This window comes from Capsicum annuum, chromosome 5 (genome assembly GCF_002878395.1).
Source record: "Capsicum annuum cultivar UCD-10X-F1 chromosome 5, UCD10Xv1.1, whole genome shotgun sequence".
NCBI lineage: Eukaryota > Viridiplantae > Streptophyta > Magnoliopsida > Solanales > Solanaceae > Capsicum > Capsicum annuum.
In genome coordinates this window covers 8,792,244-8,808,340 of record NC_061115.1, presented here as the reverse complement: position 1 = coordinate 8,808,340, position 16,097 = coordinate 8,792,244, and positions in this window count along the sequence as shown.

The following is a 16,097-nucleotide window of genomic DNA, read 5'->3' as shown; positions in this document are numbered from 1 at the left end:
CATAGCATAGTATTTATTATTTATTAATTTATTGAGAGTTAACTCGCACAAGATGTTAAACTAATAAAATCATAAATTAAAGCAAAATATGTCTATTGACATGTAATTTTATTTAGTAATTTAAAATCAGGAGGCTGAAATTTTAAAATTCTTCAAAAGTCTTGATTTGAAAATTTTATATCATGATTTCATCTTTTTGAAATACAACGTCCCACAAGTGTATATTTTGAAAAAGACTTCATTATTTTAAATTTTGCAAAAAGGCCCATACTCAACGTCACGAGATTGTACATAACATGTGAAAGATTATATTAAAAAATAACTAATTACTATCATTGTTGACTATAGCTAGTGAATCTTTATAAAATTGTGTATACTTGGAAGTTTGTAATCGCAAACATTTTTTTATAAACAAAACATGAAGATATGTAATTTATTAATGCAGTGTCTAATTAACATATTACGATATTTTATTTATGAACTATAGGTTACTCATTTGATAACATTCTATAAGAATTAAGAAAAATTTAATAGGTTTCACAACGTTTGAAGTTTTCATGTTTATGAGAATATACAACTTAAATACTCCAAATTACATGTCCAAATAAAACTTTAATTTCAGCTCAAACGATTTCACACCGTATGCTAAAACGAATAATTAGAGTTAAATTTATCGAACGTAACCTTAGTATGGCTTTATGATACGCACACATGGAGCTTGCTGAAAATTGTATTGTTGCAAATAGTTTACTAAAGTCACTCCCTTTGTTAAATATTCAAAGTTATTATGACATATAAATTTTATGGGGGGTTTTATATCCTTAAATTTAAAAAAAATATATATATATATATATATTTTATGATCCTTTTATGCTGACATGGCTACTAAGTCAGGACAAAAGAAGCATAAATATATTCTGTTACTTGGCAATCATGTCAGTAATAAGAAACATAAAAATACAAAAGAAAATAAGTTCAGAGAGTGATATAACCCCATAAAATTTAGGTGTGGCATCATAATTTCGAATATCTATAATCTATAATTTATAATATATTAAAAGGGTGAATGACCTTAGAAACGTTGAACTTTTTGTCCTTCCTTAAAAGTCTTTGTTTTAGACAAAATTATCTTTTCACTATTTTTTCTTAATATTTAAGAGTTGAAAATTAATTAAATATATTTATGGTAACCCTTTCCTTATTAGAAGTCATCAGAATTAATGGCAACTAATACTTTTTCATTAGTTTAAGAATTTTAAATCAACTAAATTTGATTTAAGAAGATTTGAAAAATCTAGAAATAAGTATAAAAGTGTTAGAATAAAAAACATTTAAGAAGTATCAAATTTTTAAAGTTTTAATTATGCAATAAGAATGTACTCAATGATTTTATAAGGATTTGTTTTTAAAAAAATAAGAAAAAATTTTAAATATAGAAAAAAATAATTGTACCACAAATATGGTTCAAACTGATGCGTCTCTCTTAGCTTATAGCAATAAGGGAAAGACCACTTAGAACTTCTGCTGATAAAATATAAATGCGCTTACACTAAAATATTTATTTATATTTACATTACTATATTAAAATGTGAAGGGTCTTTGAAAAGTGAGCTAAATTTTTTACATTTCACTAAAAATCTCCGCAATAAATAAAATTATTTAATTTTAAATAATCAAATGTTACACATGCAAGACACACGCGGTTAAACTAGTAGTTTAGAAATATTTGTGCCTTACATCTAAAATTATATCAGAATCATTATTTTGGTTGTTGGTTGTAAATAGGGGTGGGCATTCTGTATTCGGTTTGGTATTTTTGAAGTTCGGGTGCGGTAATTTGGTAATCGGTATTTGAGAGTAGATACCACATACCATACTTTAAAACATCTGTTCAGTAATTCGGTATGGTATTTGATAATACCATATTAAAGTTGAGGCTTGCAAACTACGTTTAAACTTCAAAAAGTATATTTAATAGAAACTCTATTTAATATTCTTTTTTTTTTGCTTTTTATGAATATATTATTAAGGTCCAAGAGATTCTTTTGAATGACTAATACTATTGTCTATTGGGTTAGTATGACATATCGTATTATATATATAAATATTAAATAATTCTGCATACGTAAATACCGAATACCAAACGATATTAATATCTTGTACCAAACCAATCCTGAATACCTAAATATTAAAATTTTACTCCCAAATTTCATACCAAATACCAAATTACCGAATATCAATTACCAATTTTTCGATTCGGTTCGGTAATTCAATTGTCGATATTTTATGCCCAACTCTAGTTGTAAAAAACCCTTTTTTTACATCAACAACCATCTTTTCATTTTTAAGGATTCTAATTGTTACTTCCATATTGGATATTAACACTTTGGTTATTATCTCTATAATATATCTCATCGGAAAATAATCTTAAAAGGACTGTTCAGTACACAATGTATTTTGCACCATCAGAGATCGGAGAAGTGACACTGCATCTGAAGGAGTGTGAAACAGATAGTCAATTCTAACATAAGAAATTTAAATTGGAAGCAAATAACTAATACACTGAAAAGAAGAGAAAAGTGGATGTTGAGGGTTAGCAATTTTCAATTAATGATACTATGTATACATTTTGAAAATAGATTTGAGAAAGAAATTGAAAATCACCGATCTAAATCTAAAACGAAAGTCTGAAAATGATCCTTGTTCAATGAGAAAAATATGTTTATCAGGCAAATCTGAGAACATTGATTTTTTATTTTACTTCATAAACAGCAACCAACGATCCTCTTTTTCATAGAACATCATGAACAAAATCTTCATTAATCTCCTCCAATATGAATTTACCAGCGAAAACAGAAAAACTTCCTCCATCATCAGCCGAACACACATTTACAATTTCTATTTTCTCTGCACTCTATTCTCGTTCCACCACCACGACATTGCCACTACTACTTTAGCGAGCTGTTGACTTGTGAAATCACATCACCCCTACCCATCACTTTAACCACTAAACAACCACCACGAGTTTCACTTCTCCGCATATTTAACAACTCTAACTTAAACTATGAAAGATCTGAAATTAATGATTACATGGTTTTATGGAACACAATTTTGGGTAGTAATCTTTCGAAATGTAGTAGAATTTGAATTCTAAAAATTAGAAGAAAAATTGATTAAGTAAAAAAGAGAAAAAGATAAAAAAGAAAAGGGTTAAATGTTGAAGCGTGAAAAATGGAGGAGTTAGACTTAGTAATTGTATATGGAGTATTCTCCTAGTCCCGCTTAAAATATTGTTATTTTTTTTATTTCAATTAATTTATTTAAAATGTTGTTATGCAATTTAATTAAAGGCTTCATTAGGTTATGCTCCTGTACTTTTCCCTTTAATTTTTGATAAATAAAAAGTTTTCACGTAATAAATGAATTTTTTAAATCAATGTTTAAATTAGATCTGTTAGTGATAAAAGTGAAATTGGGTCATAACGATGGATGAAGGGTTATTTTAGAGCTAATAAGTTAGCAGAGAATATTTTAGAGCCAAATCCAATACTTGAAGTCAAATCCGAAAAAGAAAATTGAAAAAAAAAACTAGTATCGAGGCATTCAGACAGACGCTTAAAGTATGATATTGAATTTTATTTGAACTTTTTACTTTTGACGTGGAATATAAATTTATATTTAAGAAATTCATGAAAATTACAATAAAATTAAATTATGAACTCCGCACTTTTAACCGTAGTATGGACAACCTTCAGCTTATTTTTCAGCTTGACCAAGATGTTAAATATTATAAGTTATAGACTGATCCACTGAGACACGATGAATTTTTTTTATTCCAGGCACCCGTTAACCTTAATAAGTTTTTGTAATGTTTATTAATATCGCTACCTTTATCTCATATCATTTTATTGATATAACAATAATTTTTAGAGCTCAATACGGTCACTGAAACTCGATATTTCCTCTTCTTATATTCACTAATAATTTGTTTTAATTGAGCGTGAGTTCTTGAGATATAAAATATGGTGCATGTGACTTGAGCATTAGTCTTCAATTTTTTTTTTTTTTTGCTATGCCAAAGTAGAACAAAAGAGTGCCAGAGAATTTCCCGTGCCAATGGGGGACTCCAGTTCTGCACTAGTTGACCTATTTGTACATGGTGCTTTATCAAGTGCACGAATTACTTCGGTCATTACCTTCCTCTGTGAGGGATAGGGGTCACAAGCAGTATCTATATTAGTTCCATCTATCGACACGTGTACAAGTTAGGGGCGGCAGCGGAGGAGTCGGAGTAGCCATTACTTCTCGCAGGGTTTTGGAATTAAGTTTTTTTTTTTTTTTTTTTTTTTTTTTTTTTTGTATACATCAAGTTGTAATTATCAGGTGTGTTTATGTTTAAAATAACTAGTTTAGGTGTACACGTCTTGCGCGTGTACCTTACTTTAATGAGTTCAAACATTATATTAAATAGAATATTTATTTAAATAATAAAGATGAATACAATAATTAAATTTAATATCGTTTAAGTATGTAAAGATGAATAATTTATTTATTAAACCTAATCTTTACCAAAAATATTTTTAAAAGTCGATCGACATTCATCTACCATCTGTAAATTGTAACAAAATAATACAGTGGACATCAAAATAATACAATTAAATCTAATCTTTACATACAAAATTTTTTTCAAAGTTGTCCGACATTCATCTATCACCTGTAAATAATAACAAAATAATACGATAATAGAGATATCAAAATAATACAACTAAACCTAATCTTTACATAAAAAAATTCCTCAAAGCCGACCAACATTTATCTATCACCTATAAACTGCAACAAAATAATACGATAAAAATGATATCAAAACAATACAATTAAACTTAAATTTTACACACAAAAAATTATCAAAGCCGATCAAGATTCATCTACGAACTGTAACCTACCATAAAGTAACAAATTGAAAGTGATATTACGATAATACAATTAAACCTAATCTTTACCTAAAAAAAATTTCAAAGCCGACCCACATCCATCTAGCATCTGTAAATTAAAATAAAATAACAAGATAATAAAGATATCAAAAAATACAATTAAACCTAACTTTTACGCAAGAAATTCTTCAAAATCAACCGACATTCATCTACGACTTGTAAACTATAAAAAAATAATATTGATCACAAAGTTTCGATTTTGATCCAACTAATTCTTGTCTGAGCGAAAAATTTGACCCTAAAGAATGATTTTAAATAAAAATAAAAGGTATATATATATATACACACACACATGTTGAATTCTATTATGCTGACAAAAACAGTGAAGAAGTTGAGGGTTAGAAAATCAAACATCCGTCAATCTAGATATGAAATCGAATGAGCATCAATCATATTCTTCCAATACACAAATCAATTTGTTCTCTAGTTTAACGTGCATCTCAATATTTATAGAAATATTTTCTTAATAGAGTCCTATTTTAGGAGTATTTTTCTAATTGAGCAATAGAATGAAAAATATTAATGAATTCTCCTACAATATATTTTAGGAAGTCTCGTAGAAAGGAAAACATTAATTAATTGTCCTACAATATTTTCTAGGAGTCCCATATATTTTAGGAAGTCTAGTTAATATAATAAAAATAATTAAATAATAAATTTAAAAAATAGTGAAAAGACAGTTTTGTCTAAAAAGAGTCTTTAATTGAAGAATAATAAGTTCAAATCACTTTTCTAAGAATCTTACACTTTTAATATATTATAGATTATTATATGTAGTTAAGGTTTGGATTCAATAGCTAAAAAAAAATTATTTGTATAAGTTAGTAAATTGAAGCAAAATAATAAATTGTTTCCCTTAAACGCAACAAAAATAGTTGATTTTGATATCGAAAAGAAACACCTCAAACTGTTTCCGTTAAAAACAGAAAAAATAGTTGATTTTGCTATCGAAAATAGTTCATTTCACAAACAAAATATCTTGTGGTGTTTTTGTTAAGTGGAGATTGAAATTCGTGTTCCTTTTAACAATGATTTTTGTTGTCTATTTTTCGTATGTTCTTTTCAAGGAAGAAGCACAACTGTAACGATCCTAGACTACCCCTAGTCGTCACACGGTGCTTAGGACCATAAGTGATGCCAAACTAACCCTTGTCCTGGCATACTGTTAAGCAACTAATTTAAAAATGTATAGAATGACTGAGTTTATTGGGCGAAAATATAATCATATGAAATCTAAGAAAAATGAGATACTGATATAATTTTACATTCTGATAAAACTGAAATTTCATAATTGACTCTGACTGACATCTGTGAAGCCTCTAATATACTGACTATAGATAACTGGGACGTGACTCCAACTACCACGAATCAATACATATGAGTAAGAAAACAAAGTACATAAATAATATCTAACTGAAGTCCCTGAAGTAAGAGAACTTGCCATCTGCTGTCTGGAGTTTGCAACTATCTGATCATGATATATGGACTACCACTAAACTGGTACCTATATTATTAAATAATGTAGTACATAGATGTATATGTAGATCAGTAATTTGAGAATGTACTGAGCATGTGGGGGTGAATGCATAAGTAAATCAATATCTCAACATTTTTATAAATTTTCAAAGAATGCATACTAAGTGTAGATGACTCACATAAACTGGAATAACTGAAAACTGAGAATCGTAATCATGAGTAGTAAAGCATGATGTATAAATCTAGTGAGTCATGACACTTAGTTCTAAATGTTGTACTTAAATTTTCTCTGTAGTCATGCTGTCTAAGTGTAGAAAGGACTCACTTTTATATCTGAAATCTAAAAGCTGAAATCTGTAGCTAATATATTTTATAAAGCAAAATCTAACTAAAGTTGTAAGCGTTTACACTTAGTTTCTAAAATCTGTTCTATTATTCTTTTCTCTTCTGAAATTTGTAGTCTGTAAGCTTTAGGGTGGTTCTTCTAACCGACATACACTATGTGAGCTATCATAGTAATAGCGTCTAGTTCCCTTATGTGAAATCTCACGTTGGAGAGAGGTGTCATACTCTTGCCAAGGAGTATAACCTAATCTAAGTGATCACATCTGTATCTGTCATCCATATAGAAATGAAAATAATCTAATAGTCTGAACCTACGTTGGCTAGTAGTTCTGGGCATATATAATACCCAACTCGATGCTAAATACTACTCCCTTTAATTTGTATGCTCATTTTGTTGGAAATTCACTTTTAAAACTCGTATAATGGTTTATAATTAAAACTAACTGTATATCTATTAAATTTAACAGTAACTGAAACTGTAAAGTGAATTCCATGTCTAAGCTGAGATCAAAGATCAAGTCTTTATCAAAACTCTAAAAATAATCTAGTCATAGGGTACTTATAGCACAATCAATCTTGACATAGCAATATTCAACTAGGGCTTACTAATCCATGCATCAAATTTATGTCAAAATATAATAATATTCGTGCTTGATGATGTTTATATTGATAATTCAACTCAAAATCTGAAATTTACTGCAATACGCATAAAAATACGAAGGTAAACATGAGATTCATCACTAAATCACTTCAAATCTTATAAACTTTCAATTAGCAATATTAGGTGTAAAGCCTAATTTGAAACTCATGTAATTTCATACTAAAATCAACTTTTAAAATAATTTTGGGCACAAGGATGAAAGGATTATCCTTGTTGAAAAACCCCACATACCTTAATGGATGATTAGATAAAGAGACTTGAACTTGAGTTCTTATACTATGCTCTTGAAAATAGATTTCTTGATTATCTTGAATTGGGAATCTTGAATCTTGAGTTATCTTGGAAAAAAATGGTGGAATTTGGAGTTTCTTGAGGATTTAAATTAGATGTTTTAGGGTTTCTTGAGAGAAGTTATGTGAAAAGCATGCATAATATCCTTAGAATGGGTTTAATTCTTTGTTATACATGATTTGGGGGCTTGGAAAAAGACTAAATTGCCCTTTTAAAATTTAATTCGAAACTAGAAAAATCCACATTTGGCACGCCACCGCGATGCGGTGCTATGCAGTGGCTCACTAGAAAAGGGACAATTGCCACTTTGGATTTTGATGCGACGCAGCGAAATCGCGTTGCATCACTGGGAATGGACAAGTGCCATTTTGCACTCCACCGCGATGCGGTGTCAGTCCAATTGAGAATTTTGACGCGATATAGGCTAATCACGGTGAGCTACTGGATGGGCCGAATGGGAACTAGTATTTCACCGTGACGCGACGTAATCACGGTGTTTCACTAGAAATCGACCAATTGCGATTCCACCTCATCGCAACACGGTGCTTATCGCGATGCCCGACTGCTTTCACTAAAATCGTCATAACTTCTCAACTGAGTATCGGATTAAGGAGAAATTGGTATTGTTGGAAAGTTAATTAAATTATATACACATTGGTGGGTCGAGAGCTAAAAAATTCCACACGTATCAAGAGGTATTCATTTTTAAAGTTGACTCTTGACACACTAGGAGTTAAATGGGACTAACAAAAATATAGGGTATTACAATATCTTCCCCTTGGGAACATTAGTCCTCAAATGAGACTAATTAAACTCAAAATACTGAGGAACTGTGCTAATTGGACTACGAGTTCTGAACTAAGGTAACTGAGATCATATATTGAACATACTTACACGACTAAGTCTGAAACAATAAAAACCTATATCATGAAACTGATTTTGGAGCTGACTTGCCTTTACTCACTATAAGGAGTTGATTCATGCTGAGAGTTTAAAATTCGCTTGAAGTGCTCAAGATGCAATCATATATATAGAACTGCGAAGTGATAAATTATGCAGGCGAGAATCACTAGACAACGAGGCTAAGATCATACAATGGGTATTACGCTGTCTGAGATGGAATACTTGGAAAACTAAGATTATTCACTAAATACTTATGAATTGAATCGTGACTAAATATCTTAATCTGAAACTGATGTCTGATGCATGGACTGAGCTAAATTCAAAATTGCACAAATGCAAACATCTTACCCTATGGAATAGCCTTACTCGCAAAACTTTGGGTAGTACAACTGGATGGAAAGTTACAAATCTATAGGAGTTTATCTATTTGATTGCTAAACTGAATTGCAGGCTATATGGACTGGATCATACTGAATGCTCACACCCAAATGGGGTATTTCTTCAACACTCCTCTAGTAAATTCTAACAATATTAGGGAGCAAAGAACTCTGGACATGATCTGAACAAGACATCTTAATAGGAAATTACAACATTGCTACAACTCTATAGCATGTATCACAGACCTATAAATCATAAGCTAGTATAGAATTACTAGGCCTTAAGCAATGCAACTTCTTACTTTCAACGTTAGCAACACTTCTGAAATACTCCCTCAACTATATCATTCCCCTTAAATACCATACTCTTGATTACTTATAATTCTCACATTAGCCTTGATAATTCCCTCTACAAAATTCCAAACTGAATTAAATTCTCTCACCATGATCAAGCTAACTCAAAATCACGAGGTGTTACACATAACACCATAATACTAGCCTGAATCATGAATTCAATACCCCAAGCGTTGTCATAACTACTCACCTCTAGGATAATTCTTCTCATCACTTTAACAACTAAATTCTACCTCGTACTAGAAATTCATTAGTGCACAACGCACCTATCCTCTAATATACCAACATGGTATTCAAGCTTATCTTCATAACCACATACGCACTTCTAAACAAACACCCATAAAAGAATCTTTCTCATAATTTCTAATACCTCTATCAATAATAACTCCCATGCACTATTCTTTGGAAGACTCGCATAAGAATATTCTCAACTAACCAAGTCATACACAAAAGCTTCACCTCAATATTATTTCAAACTTATACACCTACATACGATAAGTATGCAACATTCTTCCCAGCATAACACATTTACTCTCGCCCATCTATATAATTGTTTATCATTACTATTTTGACCTAAGGGGGAGGTCACTAAAAGATTGGAATATCAGGACCCGGAACACGAAAGGATACTAAGCATATCTTGATATTTTTCTGAGGCCTAAGGAATAGAGCATCCACGACATGGATTCATTAAAGAGATCTAATATGAGGACGTACATGATATAAATCTGAATTTTGCTGATCATTAAAAGTGTTGCATGTGTACTGGAACTGAACATATTGTAGATTATGAGTACATGAATCTTGAGTTGCATGACCTGAGTTTACAGTTCATGAATTCATGGAACATGATTCGTACTACTGAGTGAACTGGAACTCCTTGAAATAGTAACTAGGGGAGTACATGATTCTCTTTTATGTGTATGAACATGAACTATGATCATGGATTTGATATGCAAGGCATGGGTAGATATCGTGATGACTGAAATACAACATTGAAATAAAAATGGGTTGGGAATCATCCTCCCTTGCTGATGTCCTACAATACTCTAGCATTACTACTAGAATCAAAGAGCTTGACTTGGTTACTTATTCTATCGTCTCCCCCTTAGCTTTAAGCCATCATTCTAAGTCTGTGGAATCCTTTACTAAACTCTAAACAGGACTACAACCACAATACTCTAGAGTATGGGATATAACAATACACGTACATAATAAACTTGCTTGGAAATAATACACCTGAAAGTATACAACCTACTTCTAACACTTTCTTCTGAGATACAATTCTATCTTTCTATAGCCCCAATAGTCATCATATAATAACTTGAACACTTACTAACGTAGAATTTTCCTGGGTATCACCACATCCTGAGTTCACACCATCTAGAGCTTTAACTTTTATTTCTATTTTCTTAATCTTCAAAGTTTCAAACTTAGATTCTAACACTTAACATGGATATCCCAAAGCTTTTAATGAACCATACTGCTTTCGTCATAGCCTACTAATATCACATCTCTAAACTTATACTTTTCCCTAAACCATGAGAATCAAAATCATACCAAAAAGGCTCAACATCATCTATCCATAACTCCTTAACTTAGCTATTAAGAACATCATATACCATATAACTAGCCTCCTTCCACTTAGCAACTCAATGGTACTACCAACCACACACAACATGTAATAATCCTCGAACAATAATGCAGCCCCACATCACCTTGGGTACCCCTCTACATTATACTTGTAACACCATACTTAATTATGAATAACTGGACTCAAACTCTTGCACACACCGTTCAAGTCTACTAGCTCACTCATATATAACTAGCCGCACTAGCCGCGAAATCATTATTTCTACCGTTATAGTCATCCATTGTTCAAACTTAACATCTGGTGCTAAACATGATTAACAACCCAACCTCACATAGTATTCTCACTTGGAAACTATAAGATAACACATCAGGAAACATTAGTCTATTAGAGCCCTATAATAATAATAATTGATCGTAACCTTACGGTCTATCTTATTATAATCCATTAACACATACTACTTCTTCACATCACTACTATTCATCCATCTATGTACCTAAATTAATAGTACTCAATCACCAGATACTTTCATTAATAACTTAAACTTTTCTAACACCGTAAATACCATCAATACTCATTTTCTACTTCAAACAAACAACAATTCACCTTTACTAATAACTCCTTCTCTACCTTTCACTGAACTAACACACAAGGACATATCACATTAACACAAACTCGATAAAATACACACGTTCATCTATATACTTTCGATCTATCTTCATTCACATTTCACGACACTACACATCTAACTATAAGAAGGTTCTACTACTTACAGAACATAAAACTATAGGTTGAAATATCCCTCGAATACAAACTTTATTTAACAATCTAGATTCGTACTATCTCGTCTCATGAACATTATCTAAATGGAAGGGTTAATGGCGAATCTGAATTCGTAACATATTTTGTCTTAACTACAAAACTCATCTGGATGAGGATATAAGATTTCAACTTAACGAACTTGTAACACACTAGCGAGATCCTCTCAAGCCCCTTGGTGTGACTTCTGAAGTTACTGATAGTAAATCTGAGAGCATCATTTAGGGAGAAATTAGAACCTAGTACTCATGTTATCTCGAAAAGTCATAAAGGCAGGATTTTGGGCTAATACACGAATATGCAGGAGTTTCTGAGAGAACAACTTTACTACATGATCTAGAGTATGAAAGAAAAGAGACATTTGTTAAATGCCATGTAGCCTCTCGAAGAAAAGTACAGATGTCTTCATACCATTTCGCAAGAATCTACTAGACACGGCTTTACAGACAACCTAGGACACCTAAACTATGTGCTCTGATACCAAGTTTGTAACAACCTGAGACTACCCTCTAGTCATTACACGGTGCTTAGGACAACAAGCGATCCCAAACTAACACTTGTTCTGGCATACTATTAAGCAACTAATTTGAATATGTATAGAATGACTGAGTTTACTTGGCAAAAATATAATCATGTGAAATATAAGAAAATGCAATACCGATGCAATTTTACATTCTGATAAAACTAAAATTTCATAACTGACTCTGACTGATATCTGTGAAGCCTCTAATATACTGACTATAGATAGCTGGGATACAACTTCAAATACCACTAATCAATACATACGAGTAAGAAAATAAAGTACATAAGTAACATCTAACTGAAGTCCTCGAAGTAGGAGGACTCGTCATCTGCTGTCTGGAGTCTACAACTGTCTGATCATGATATATGGACTACCACTGAACTGATACCTACATTATTAAATAATATGGTACATAGACGTATATGTGGATCATGACTTTGAGAATGTACTGAGCATATGGGGGTGAATGCATAAGTAAATTAATATCTCAATATTTTTATAAATTTTCAAAGAATGCATACTAAATGTAGACGACTCACATAATTTGGTATAACTGAAAACTAAGCATCGTAACCATGAGTAGTAAAGCATGATGTATAAATCTAGTGAGTCATGACACTTTGTTCTAAACGTTGTACTTGAATTCTGTCTGTAATCATGTTGTCTAAGTGTAGAAAGGACTCACTTTTATATCTGAAATCTAAAAGCTGAAATCTGTAGCTAATGTTTTTTTAAAGCAAAATTTGAACAAAGCTGTGAGCCTTTACACTTAATTTTTAAAAGTTGTTCTATTATTCTTTTCTGTTTTGAAATCTGTAGCCTGTAACCTTTAGGGAGGTTCTTCTAACCGACATACACTATGTGAGCTATCCTAGTGTCCAACATCTAGTTTCCTTATGGAAAAACCTCATGCTGGGGAGAGATGTCATACCCTTGCCAAGGAGTATAACCTAATCTAAGTGATCACATCTATATCTGTCATCCATATAGAAATGGGAATAATCTGATAATTTGAACCTAGGTTGTTTCGTAGTTCTGGGGAATATAAAATACACAACTCTGTGCTAAATACTACTCCCTTTAATCAGTATGCTCATTTTGTTGGAAATCCACTTTTAAAACAAGTATAGTGGTTTATAATGAAAACCAACTGTATATCTATTAAGTTTAACTGTAACTGAAACTGTAAAGTGGATTCCATGTCTAAGCTGAGATCAAAGATCAAGTCTTTATCAAAAATCTAAAAATAATTTAGTCAAAGGGTATTTATAGCACAATCAATCTTAAAATAGCAATATTCAACTAGAGATTAATAACCCATGCATCAAATTCATGTCAAAATATAATAATATTCATGCTTGATGATGTAGATATTGATAATTCAACTCAAAATCTCAAATTTACTGTAATACGCATAAAAATACAAAAGTAAACACGAAATTCATCATCTAAATCACTTCAAATCTCATAAACTTTCAATTAGCAATATTGGGTATAAATCCTAATTTGAAATTCATGTAATTTCATACTAAAATCAACTTTTAAAATAATTTTGGGCACAAAAATGAAAGGATTATCCTTGTTGAAAAATTTCACATACCTTAATGGATGATTAGATAAAGAGACTTGAACTTGAGTTACTATTCTATGCTCTTGAAGATAGATTTCTTGATTATCTTGAATTGGAAATCTTGAATCTTGAGTTATCTTGAAAAAGAATGGTGGAATTTGGAGTTTCTTGAGAATTTAAATTTGATGTTCTAGGGTTTCTTGGAGAGAAATTATGTGAAAAGCATGCATAATATGCTTAGAATGAGTTTAATTCTTTGTTATACAAGATTTTGGGGATTGAGAAAAGACTAAATTTTCCTTTTAAAAATTAATTTGAAATTGAAATTTTTTTTATTTGGCATGCCACTGCGACGCGGTGCTATTTGGCATGCCACTGCGACGCGGTGCTATCGCACTGGTTCACTGAAAAAGGGACAATTGCCATTTGGAGCTTTAGTGCGACGTGAAAAAATCGCGTTGTGTCATTGGAAAAGGACGAGGCCATTTTGCACTCTAGTGCGATGCGGTGTCAGTCCAATTAGGAATTCTGACGCAATACAGGCTAATCGAAGTGAGCTACTGGAATGAGACGAACGGGAACTGAAACTTCAACGCGATGCGACGTAATCGCGGTGCTTCACTGGAAATCAGTCAATTACGATTCTTCACCTCACGGCGACGCAGTGCTTATCGTGATGTCCTAGTACTTTCACTAAAATGGCCATAACTTCTCAACCGAGTATCGAATTAAGGCAAAATTGGTATCGTTGGAAAGCTAATTCAATTATCTGCACATTGGTGGGTCTAGAGTTGAAAATTTTTCACATTTATCAAGAGTTATTCATTTTTAATGCTGACTCTTGACACACTAGCAACTAAACGAGACTAAGAAAAATACGAGGTATTACAACAACATTCAAAGGGTAATATTCAATTGTAGTTTAGAGGTTACTTTGTAAATGTTCCTCCTCAAAATTTTGAATTAAGATAACATCATATTATCTTCTTATCAGATAAAAAATAAAATGGGTGGGGTCGGATTGGTAAATATCTGCAATTTGTGACTTGTGAATTCTAACGTCTATCACTTTTGCATATGATAGACAAGATTTTATTATTCGACTTGATTCAATTTTATTGAATCTTACTTGCAAGTTTCAAATTAGCAAAGACATTCATAAATTTATTTATTTTGAGTAGTGTTGGTTAAATATTTTTATTTGTGTAATTCATAAATTTTTTTATTTTGAGTAGTGTCGGTAAATAGTTTTAGTTTTTTTAGAAAAAATTATGGCTAAAGTGTTCAGCCACAAAAAATTTCATATTTAGCTACGAGGTATTCTGTACCTATACATGCGTTATTTTGTAATGGCTTAATGAAATGGAATTCTCATTTGAAAAAGCACTTCACACACCTATTGTTAGAAAAAACACTCTACACAGGTGGTTCATCATCTCATAACTTGGAAAAAAGATAATGCAATCACCTAGAACAATTTTCTAAATTTCGTTTAGACAATGGCCGTATTCCTCCTTCAAATTAGATGTTGAGGTTGAAGTACAACACTAGTTAGTCTATACGCGATTCCCCCAATCTATAACATGTGCAATTTAGATTTCAAAATTAAATTGAACTCCAAATGTAACGGAAAGATAAGGTGGTAGAATCTCTGATGTTAGAAGCACTTATAGACAAGAATCAGTGATTTCTTTAAAAATGATTGTTGGGTTCAGACACCATAAATTATAAATTCTTTTACAGCTGATAGAAGTTCCAGAACCTTGTAATACTAGCCTATAACCAAGCTCATAAAACTCATTGATCAATTTATCAAGAGGTACTTCAGTGAAGAAAGTAGCCTTTTAGTACCGATGTTGCATAGCTACCCGATTGATTGGTTTGCACCTCATCTTCAAAGATTTTTATGGTTTTCAAGGCACATTGATGTAAAATGAAAATGGACTTCTTTGTCACATTGATCTTTACTTTCACAAAATTCTTACCAATAAAATGAAAGGTCCGACTTTCCTTTTTTTTTTTTTTTAAAAGTGCCCCTTCTTATTAATCCAATGAGATAGTACCTCCATTATCAAGGACAAAAATGTGAAAGTTTGGGGAGCCAAAGGCATGTATCTTTCAATTTAAGAAACAAACCTTGTCAAGATACACTCAACACTAAAACTATCAACATCACAATAAATGTCATCAATGTTG